At 44.6% G+C, this 10,820-nt stretch overlaps 1 long non-coding RNA gene across 1 annotated transcript in view; it reads right to left on the bottom strand.

Moving 5' to 3' along the window:
- Positions 1-3,094: 3,094 nt before the first annotated feature.
- Positions 3,095-10,820, bottom strand: part of LOC109306335 — a 13,861-nt gene continuing 6,135 nt past the window's right edge. The window contains exon 3 of the long non-coding RNA XR_002099946.1: positions 3,095-3,105. This is a non-coding gene — a long non-coding RNA (uncharacterized LOC109306335). The remainder of the gene's footprint in view (positions 3,106-10,820) is intronic.

Below are 10,820 nucleotides of genomic sequence, written 5' to 3'. Positions count from 1 at the left end.
TGTGGAGGCTGAACAGGTTCAGGTCCCATAGCCTCTCCTCATAAGGCCTGCCCTGCTGACCCCTGATCACGCGAGTGGCCTCCTCTGGACCCTCTCCATGTTGTCCACATCCCTCTTGAAATGCGGCACCCAGAACCGAAGGCTACATTTTATTTTAGAAATACTTTGTTTCAAACATGACCCTTCTGGAGAAAACCGGTAGCTAAACAATCCTGCCTTTGGGTCAAAACTCTTTGAAATCCTTGAGATTTCCATTGATTTGGAAGCCCTGGATATACAGTTATGCATTTTAAGCACAGGAGCTACAGAATTTGTGCATGTAATTACTTGTTGGGTAAGCACTTGTTGTGGCCTGGCCATGTCTCTCAATGATAAGAATTTACCTTTGTTTTCTTGTGATGATGCTTTATCCCTTCTCCCATTTTACAAAGATGGTTTGTAACTGACAGCAGGTATTAAGATTACAAATTTGTTACAGTAAGGTGGCTCCTCTGCAATATTTTCAGTGACTGGAGCTACTGTTTACTTGTTGCTTGTGAACATTTTTATCTTATACTGGTAGGCGTTTTATAAGCAGTGGCACAGAAACTGAAGTGCTTTCATTATTTAAAATATGTATCTTAAAGGCAATTAAAGAATGTGTTGCTTTGCAATGGGGAAATGTTTGATAACTGGTTCATATAATGGGCCATATTCTCTACACTAAACCTGTTTTACCTTGTTTGTATTAAGGGGCTTTAAGGTCAAATAAGATTCATGGCCTTAAGCAGCGCTGCCAACTCTCAGAACCAGGAGTCTTACAATACACATTGTTTTACCTTTTCCTGTATTTAATGAGTGTTTCTAATTATTATAGTTATGAAGGAAAACTTGAAGACATGAATTAAGCACACCTGGAAGACTCGACCCAAGGAGCAAAAACATAGCTCCTAATGCAGTATTATTTTTTAATGCTTGTGATTGTTAAACCAATCTCCTGGATTTAGGTCTATTTCCAAATTAATGCTTGGACCTTTTAACAAACATAAATTTAACTATCACCATCACAGCACCCAGTCTTTGTAGACAAAGAAAATGCTTAGACTGTAAGCTCTTTTTGAGTACTGACTACACAGCATAGCAGGACCCTGATCCTGGCTAGATCCTTGAAGTTGAGATTCTGCATTAAAAATTAGGTAGATTCCACTTAGTAAAACCATATTTTAAATTGCTTTTAATTTGGCCAGATTAACTGTTTAAGCATATTTTCCTATGCCAAGTATTTGCCTTGGTACAATTTTTTCCTCAGATTTTAGAATAAATAAGGTTAGGGGAAATAGATATTGTTTTACTTATATTTAAAAAATTCACAGCTCTTACACGGAGAATTTCTGTATTTTTCAGCAGGGATTTGAATTTTTTCAGAAGGCTTGCTTTGGTCTCAAAGATGTTCCTTGTGCTACCTCTGTGAAAAGCTGTCCAAATTGGCTGAGATATGAGCATCTAAAAATCCTGGTGTCATATGTCACAGAAATGTAGGGCTGGGAGGGATCTCAAGAAGTTATTTAGTCTACCTTTGTGCTTTGTGCCAGGTAATATACCTAGACCTTCTCTGACAAGTACAGCTAACCTCTCCTTAAAAACTTTTATTAAGGAATACTCCACAACCTCCCTAGGCAGCCTGTTAAGTAGAACTAGTCTTATAATTAAAAAAGATTTTTTTTCCTAACAGTTAATCTGTATCTCCTTTACTGCAAAGCAAATTGATTAGTTCTTGTCCTGCCTCAAGTGGCCATTGGGAACAATTGCTCACTGTCCTTCTTATCAGAGCTCTTTACACGTTGGAAGATCATTATCATGTCTTCCTCCCCCCTTTCTTCTCTTTTCTAGACTAAACAAACTAAATTCCTTCAACCTTTCCTCATAGGTCATGTTTTCTAAAACTCTTATCATTCCTGTTGCTGTCCTCTGGATTCTCTCCAATATGTCTACAGTATTCTTAAAATGCAATGTCCCAAACTAGACATAGTACTCCAGCTTCACCAGTACTAAGTAAAGTGGCATAATTGCCCCCCATCTTGCATGTGATGTGCCTTTTAATATTCCTGAATCTCATTTGCTTTTTTTTTTTTTTTTTTTACACACTGTTAAGTTATATTCATGTGATTATCAGGGATCTTGGTTTTCTCTGATTTAAAGAAATCCCCAATTTTTGGTTAAAAAAAGGTAACCCCAAATACACATTTTCCCATTATTTAAATGAAACACCACTATGTATATATATCTATCCACATTTCTCCATGATTAAAAGGAAACACCATTATATACATATATATCTATATTAGTGGTGTTTCATTTAAATCATGGAAACGTGGATTTGAGTTTACTTTTTTTAAACTGAAAATTGGGGATTTTTTTAGATCAGGGAAAACCAGGATCCCTGGTAATTATCCACTAAACTCCTGAGAACTTTCCTGTAAAACTTCTGTATAGATAGCTACTTCCCATTTTCATAAAATCATAGAAAACTATGATGGAATGGGACCTCTGGAGGTCATATAGTTCAACCCCCTGCTCAAGGTAGGATTCTCCCTAACAAAAGCATAATAGTTGTCTGTCTAATCTGCTCTTAAAAATTCCTATTACCTTTCTGGGTAGCCTGTTCCAACCTCATAGTGAGAAAGAGTTCCCAATATCCAACCTAAAATTTGGATTAGGCCCTCAATGTCCCGTTCCCCTACAGCTCAGGGAATAGCCAGTCTCCACCCTTTACGTAATTGCCCTTCAGGTATTTGATGATTTATCAAATCCCACTTCAGTCTTCTCTTCTCCAGACTAAATAATCCTAGTTCTTTCAGCCTTTTCTGGTAAGTCATTTTCCCCGACCTCTAATAATTTTTATTGCTCTCCATTGGACTTTTTTCTAATATCCCTACATTATTTTTGAAGTGTGGGGCCCAAAGTTAGACATGGTACTTCAGCTGAGGCCTTTCCTGTGCTGAACAGAGGAGAAGGATCTCTTCTTTTGAATTGCTAAAATATCCCTTTAAGCTTTTGGCTTTTTTAAAAATTTAATTTAATTTAATTTAATTTAATTTAATTTAATTTATTTTTGCAACAAGCACACTATTTGCTTATATTCAGTTTATGGTTCACTGTAACCCCAGGTTGTTTTCTGCAGTACGGAAGCTAGGCCAATCATTCTCCCCTCTGTATTTGAGCAAGTTTATACCTTTTATACATTTGATTTCTCCTTCCTAAGTGTAGCACTTAACAGTTGTCTTTGTTGAATTTCATCTTGTTGATTTCAGTGAATTGCTTTAATCATTTTTAATTCTGATCCTATCTTCCAATCCCTCCCCACTTCAAGTCATCCAGAAATGTCTTCACACTGTATTTCATCATTTAACTTGGGTGAAAGCCCTTTGAGATTTACCAGGTGATGATCGCTAGTATTCTTCACAGTGTAAATTTGGTGTTATTGGAGGGCTTGGCTGTATATTACAGCTTTCTTGGTGTGTTCAGGGTGATTGCTAGTTCTATGCAGATATGTATGTTGGTCTATGGGTTTTTTTGTATATGGTGGCTTGTATTTTACCATTTTGGATATTGATCATAGTATCTATAAAGGAAATGTTGGTGCTGGAGTATTCAAGAGAGAGTCTGATGGAGGGGTGGTGATTTATTGAATTTGTGATGGAAATCAAACGGATACTGCAGGTTTTTAGTCCAAATGATGAAGATGTCATCTATATATCTTGTGTATATCATAGGTTTGATGGTGCAGTTCTTGAGGAATTCTTCTTCCAGGTGGACCATAAAAAGGTTGGCATATTGTGGGGCCATTTTGGTGCCCAGAACTTGATCTTACACCTGCACTTCTGGAAATAAAATATATCCCATCCAGTGCACTAAATGCCCTGATGGAAAATATGTAGGAGAAACCAAACAACAGCTGTGTTCCAGAATGAATGCACACTGAAATATCTATCAAAGACAAAAATATCCAATTAATATCCAGTGCATATTTCTCACAAGATGACCACTCTCTCCCCACTCTCTGTTTTAAACCTCAAGGGGAATTTACAAAACACCTTTCATAAATGAGCCTATGAACTTTACTTCATAAATCCACTGGATACAAAAAATCATGGACTAAATATAGACATTGGATTTATGGCACATTATAACCTGCCAGCCATCTGATAATCCCCGGTAAACAGTCTACCTTTTACCAGCTACATTCTGTCACTAGTTCAACATTCCCCCACCTACACCCCCATCTACCTGTCTCTCACCTATTGTCTCCCTTTCCTTCTGATTCTCATTGCCATGCATTTGCATTTTCACAGACCTGCATTTTGCATTTTGACATCTATTCTACCCAAGAGCAGACACAAAACACCAGCAGACTCTCTCTATGCATGAAGAAGCTTGCTTGTGTCCGAAAGTTTGCAAAGAACAATTTTTCTAACTATTTAGTTGGTCTAATAAAAGATATCACATTTATCCAAAGAACCTTGTCTGCCTACCACCTATCTAGTGAGAGTTTTTTCTAATATTCAACCTAAACTTCCCTTGCTGCAACTTAAGACTGTCGCTCCTTGTTCTGTCATCTGTCACTACTAAGAACAGTTTAGCTTCATCCTCTTTGGAACCTCCCTTCAGGTAGTTAAAAGCTGCTATCAAATCCCCCTCAGTCTTCTCTTCTCCAAACTAAATAAACCCAGTTGCCTTAGTCTCTCGTCGTAAGTCATGTGCTCCAGCCCCTGAACCATTTTTGTTGCTCTCTGCTGAACTCTCTCTAACATTTCAACATCCTTTCTATAGTGGGAAGCCCAAAACTGGATACAGTACTTTAGATGTGGCCTCACCAGTGCAGAATAGAGGGGAATAATTACTTCCCCTGATCTGCTGACAATGCTCCTACTAATGCAGCCCAGTATGCTGTTAGCTTTCTTGGCAATGTAGCAGGCTTACCTTTTCAGAGCTTGGGTTGAGTCCCAGGATCGAGGATCTGCTGTTTGATTGGTGGAGCCCACCCACCAATCCAGAAGTAGCACAAAGGAAGCAATGCCCCACCCTTTTCCGAAGAGAGCAACTGGACTTGAATTGGAACTGCACCAGCCAGGTCTGGAGAACTTCAGGGGTGGAGCTCCTGAAGAGTGTAAAAAAGAAGCATGCTCAGCAGGCTGGAGAGAGATGACGAGGGATGGCAAGGAGAGAGGAGTTCCAGAGATGGCCATCCTTGGGACCCTGCTTGAGCTTCAGCGGTGTGCAAATCGGCGCATGAGGATCAGGCTCTAGGAGCTGCTTGAAGTGGCTTGAGCCTGCGAACCCAGCAAGCAGCTGGGCAGTCAGTGTACAGATCGACACATGGCGAGCTGGCCCTGGGAGCAGCTCACAGCTACTTGGTCCTCACCCAGTATGCAGGTTGGCGTGCAGAGAACTGCCTTGGAAGCATCTCGTGGTTGCTCACATTAGCCTTGGCCCTAGGCCGAGTGACCAGAGCCCAACAATGCAGCTCCACCTTTAACTAAATGAGCCCCGGTGCCCAGAGCATGGCCTGGGAAAGGGGAGAACCCCTGGTGTGAGACTGGGGAGTCAGAGCCTGCAAGGGCTTGGTTCCTACAAGAGAGAGCCCTGGGTGCCCAGCGCAGGGTGCTGGGCTGTTGAGGAGAGCTGAAGGTGCCACTGGGGAGAGGCTTTTGTGGGATCAGCCACCAGGGGGTGAGTCTTGACTTCTCCAGAGAGGAAGTGTGAGTTACTGGGGAAGCGGGCCCCACAGGGGAAGCTGACATGGGTGAGGAGGGTCTGCTGCCTCCACCCTCAATTGTGTGAGGAGTCCACAGCCCAGGGCCCTAAAGGGCAGGGGATTCAGGGAAACCCCTTGGGGAGGTGCTTTCCCTATTTGGTGCACTCCCTATTTTGAGGTTGTCATATTAAGGGCTATATAGCTAGGGGTATTCTTTAAGGGGGTTAATATGGTTTATGTGTTTTAATGCCTCAATGTGTATATTGGTATTGTTACTTGTGAAGGTTTAAAGAAATATTATGGTTAAGTTACTTGGGTTATATAGGTTAATATCCCTATGTGTAAATGGTGCTGTATAGGTTGTAAGTTATTTGGTTCATATTTGATATTATATATGAATTGTGGAATATTATATATTGTGAGGGAGTGGGGCCTAGGAGCGGCCGTGAACTCCCTAGCACCCCCTACCGTCACGTTAGGGTGGACTAGGCACCCTCGAATCCTTGCCCGCCACGACTTTGCTGTTTAATAGGTTAAATGGGAGGCTGCCTTTGTTCCCCTAGTGAACAGTATGCGTGTTCTTGCCGCTACTCCAAATGGGGCGCCTCTGTGCGCCCCTCCCTTAAGGGGTATGCGTGCCTCCAAACCTCCCCTTTAGCACACCCCAAGCCTCGCAGCTGTTCTGTGGGACGTTGTACGGTCCCCTGCCCCTCAGGTGCTCTTCCCCTGGCACCCTGGGCTCGTCGCCCGCCTGGCGCCCCCTGGGCCGGGCTCGTCACCGCCACCCTGTTCCTGGCGTCCCTAGGCCTGGCTCGTCGCCGCTGCCCTAGCTCCTACTATTCACTCCAAATGTCCTGCTACTGGTAAATATTGAATTGGGCTCAGACGGCCGGAGCCTTACCTGGCCTCCCCGACCCTACTGGGTTTTTATCAATCAGAGCCCGCCCCACTCCAGGGCCTGCGCCGCGCCTCTCGCGCCCGCCGCCCCACTCTGGGGCCTGCGCTGCGCCTCTTGTGGCTGGGGCTACAACCCCCACTCAGCGAGCACCCTCCTGGCACTCCTTATGCTGTGCCCGCTGTGGCACTGTGCCCCTGCTGGGCACCGGGAACCCCCAAGTTCCTGGGGAGCTCCCGTGAGGCCTCCTCTCTCCCCTACAGCTTCACCCGGTCCTCTGGAGTAACTGTAACACAACGCAAGCCACCTGGCTTCAACATAAAACACAGAGCCTCCTGCTCATAACATAAACACTGAGCCCCCCACCAGGGCCTCCAACCATACCTTTTGTCAAGGGGCTCTCATCCCCGGCATCATCGCAGCCAGTCAGCACCACAAGGCTGCCACTACCAATTCTGGCTGCTCTGCTCATTTCAGCCGCTGAGCTCCTGCTCCTGCAGCTGCCAGAAGGGAACCACTAGTCAGGCTCTGGCCTGGGCTGTTTATAAAGGCCCAGCCCTGCCCCCTTCTGGCCACATGACCTGCCTGGTTGCCCCAGCAACCGGCAGCTGGGCTGCCCCGGTGATTGGCAGCTCGCCTTACCTCATTCTCAGGCACGGAGCACCCCAGTGCCTCCGTGACATATATAGTATTATATGTTAAGCCTTGTAAATATTCTATGTTTTCTTTTAAGTGTCTGTATTTATTCTTGTAATAAATTGTACATAGTTAAGTATTTGTTTGTGGCCTAGCTCTGTAGAGAGGGGAGGAAGCTGCTTTAGTAGCTGACCCCTTCCTTAGCACCCTGCCTGACCACCCCACCACTGCCCCGGGGTATACCTGGGCTATCGTAACAAAGACACACTGTTGGATCATTTTCAGCTTACTGTCCACTATAACCCCCACATCCTTTTCTGCAGAGCTCCTGCTTAGCCAGTCAGTCCCAAGGCTTTACTGGTGCATGGGATTCTTCTGTTTTAAGTGCGGGACTTTGCACTTCTCCTTGTTGAACCTTATTAGATTTCTTTTGGCTCAATCATCCAATTTGTCTAGGCCACTCTGAATTCTAGCCCTACCCTCCAGAATATTTACTACACCCCCAAGCTTGGTGTCATCCATGAACTTGCTGAGGGTGTACTTTATCCCGTCTTCCAGATCATTAATGAAGATATTGAACAAACCTGGTCCCAGGACCAACACCTGGGACAGTCCACTTGATACCAATCTGGACATTGACCCATTGATTACTACTTGCTTAGGCTGACAATCCAGTCAGCTTTCTATCCACCTTAAAGTCTATTCATCCAACCAATACTTCTTCAGCTTCCATGCAAGAATGCTGTGGGAGATGGTATCAAAAGTCTTGCTAAAGTCAAGGTATTTTATGTCCACTGCTTTCCCCACATCCACAGAGCCGGCATCTCATCATAGAAGGCAATTGGGTTGGTCAGGCATGACTTGCCCTTGGTGAATCCATGCTCACGGTTCCTAATCATCTTCTCCTCCAAGTGCTTAGAAATGGATTCTCGAGGATCTGCTCCATGATTTGTCCGGGGACTGAGGTAAGGCTGACTGGTCTGTAGTTTCCTGCATCCTCCTTCTTCCCTTTCTTAGAGATGGAAACTATATTTGCCCTTTTCCAATCATCTGGGACCTCCCCCAATCACCAGGTGTTTTCTAAGATAATGGCCAGCAGCTCTGCAATCACATTAGCCAACTCCTTTAGCACTCTTGGATGTATGGCATCTGGCCCCATGGACGTGTTCACATCCAACTTTTCTAAATAGTCCCTAGCCTGTTCTTTCATCACAGAGGGCTGCTCACTTCCTCCCCAAACTGTGCTGCCTGGTGCAGTAGTTTGGGAGCTGACATTACGTGTGAAGACTGATGTAAAAAAAGCATTGAGTATTTCAGTCTTTTCCTCATCATCTGTCACTAGGTTGCCTCCTTCATTCAGTAAGGGACCCACACTTTTCCTTCCTCTTGTTGCTAACATGTAGAAACCCTAGCTACCCTAGTTACCCTAGTAACTCCAGTTACTTAGCACTAGAGAGCTGGAGTACTAATTGTTACTCTCACATCCCTTGGAGCTAGCTGTAACTCCAGTTGTGCTTTGGCCTTCCTGACTTCATCCTTGCATGCTGAAGCAATATTGTTTTACTCGTCCCAAGTAGTTTGTCCAAGCTTTCACTACTTTAAGCCTCCTTTTTGTGTTTAAGCTCACCAATGAATTCTCTGCTAAGTCAAGTTGGTCGCTTGCCATGTTTGCTATTCTTCCTGTACACTGGGATGGTTTGTTCCTGCACCCTGAGTAAGGGTTCTTTAAAATACAGCCAGCTCTCCTGGACTCCTTCCCCCTTCAGCCTAGCCTCCCAGGGAATCCTGCTTATCAATTTCCTGAGGGTCTCAAAATCTCCTTTTTGAAGTCCAAGGTCCATGCTCTGCTTCTGTCCTTTCTTCCTTTTGTCAGGATCCTGAACTTGATCATCTCATGGTCACTGCTACCCAACTTGCCACCCACTTCTACATCCCTCACCAATTCTTCCCTATTTGTGAGTAGTAGGTCAAGAAGAGCATGGCTCCTAGTTGGTCTCTCCAACACTTACACCAGGAAGTTGTCTCCAACGCTCTCCAAAAACTTTCTGGATTGACTGCACACTGCTATATTACCCTCCCAGCAGATGTCAGGGTGATTGGAGTCCCCCATGGGAATCAGAGCCTGTCTGGAAACTTCTGTTACTCCTGTTTCACTGAGGGCTAAATTAACATATTATAAGTTCTGCTTACCATAAGGTATGAGCTTGCACAGGGATGCAAGCTGATAAGCCCTGCCCTCTTTACACTCTGAAAGAAATGGAAAATGGGCAAATAATTTCTTCAAGCTCCTTTATGTGGGGTAGTTTTTCTATTGTGGTGGAGGACTTCACATATATTAGGACATCATTCAACTCCTTCCTAGTAACTTTTTAGTTTATAGATTTCATAGACATTAGGAGCTGGAAGGGACCTTGTGAGATTGAGCCCCGCCCCCCTGCCAGAGGCAGGAAGTCTGCAGGGATCAAATGGTCCCAGTTCAGCCTTTCTATGACATTGCTAGCTCATCAGTTTTTCTCATTCCAAAAGAAATACTACTAAAAGAAAAGGCAGATGCAGCAGCAGATAGTGCAAAGCTGGTGCTTAGGTTTTTTATTTTATTAATTTTTTGTTTCTGTGATTTTATTTGAATTGTTCTAGAAGCCTCCAGACTGAAAAGCATCCTGAGATTAGCTAGAAGCTAAAAGAAGACTGGTAAATGCATAATCATTGTGACAGAAGAAGTTCCATGGAGTGCACAGAAGGATTCTACAGATCAGTAGTTCTTGAGCTACAGCTTTACAACCACTGAGCTGGATCACTGCAGTGCTTTTTAATTGTCTATGTATGTGTTTACAGTTCACAAGCTTGACAATTGAAAAGAAGTAAAATGAAGCTGGCTGCCTGTGTTTTCTGTTAATGAGTATGAAAAATGACATTCTCTTCAGGCATAAGAACAAACCCTAGAGTTTGCAACTTGCTCAGTACTTCTAGGCACTTAGGTAATCCAGGGACCCTGGTTTTCCATGACAAGAAATCACAAATTCTCTGATAAAAATCCAAAAATCCATGGTTAAAATTAAATGCCTCCCACAGCACTGCTGGTGTCCCTCACTCCCCCTTCACAGCCCCCAGCCCTGCTTGTGCCCCTTAGCTTTCTGGAGTGGGCCCCCAGCTGCCAGGGCTATGGGGCCAGAGACCCATGTCCACAGCCTCCTGCCCCCAGTGGAAGGCAGTGGCTGCTACAGCAGGAGCACAAGCTGGCTCTCCCACTTATGCCAGCCCACTGCAGGCTTGGGCAGGGCCAGTTCCCAGTGGCAGCGTGCACTCCTGAGGGGTAGCGGGGGGACCCGCACCCCCCAGATCTGTGTGCGGGGTGGGGGCAGGGCTGATGAGCACTGCCCCCATGCACGCAGAGGAAGTGTGGCCAGGGCAGCATAGAACCTGCAGTGACAGGCAGCTTTTGTGCATGGCTCTGCCCCTGGCACGGATCTTTGAAAACTCCTGGCACTCTGGTGTAGTGCCCGAAGACTGGAAGAAGGCCAATGTGGTGCCGATCTTCAAGAAAGGGAGGAGAGT

Source organism: Crocodylus porosus, unplaced genomic scaffold (assembly GCF_001723895.1).
Source record: "Crocodylus porosus isolate Cpor-Errol unplaced genomic scaffold, CroPor_comp1, whole genome shotgun sequence".
In the NCBI taxonomy this organism is placed as follows: domain Eukaryota; kingdom Metazoa; phylum Chordata; order Crocodylia; family Crocodylidae; genus Crocodylus; species Crocodylus porosus.
The sequence above is the reverse complement of the archived record's forward strand: the minus strand, read 5'-3'. Positions and strand labels throughout refer to the sequence as shown.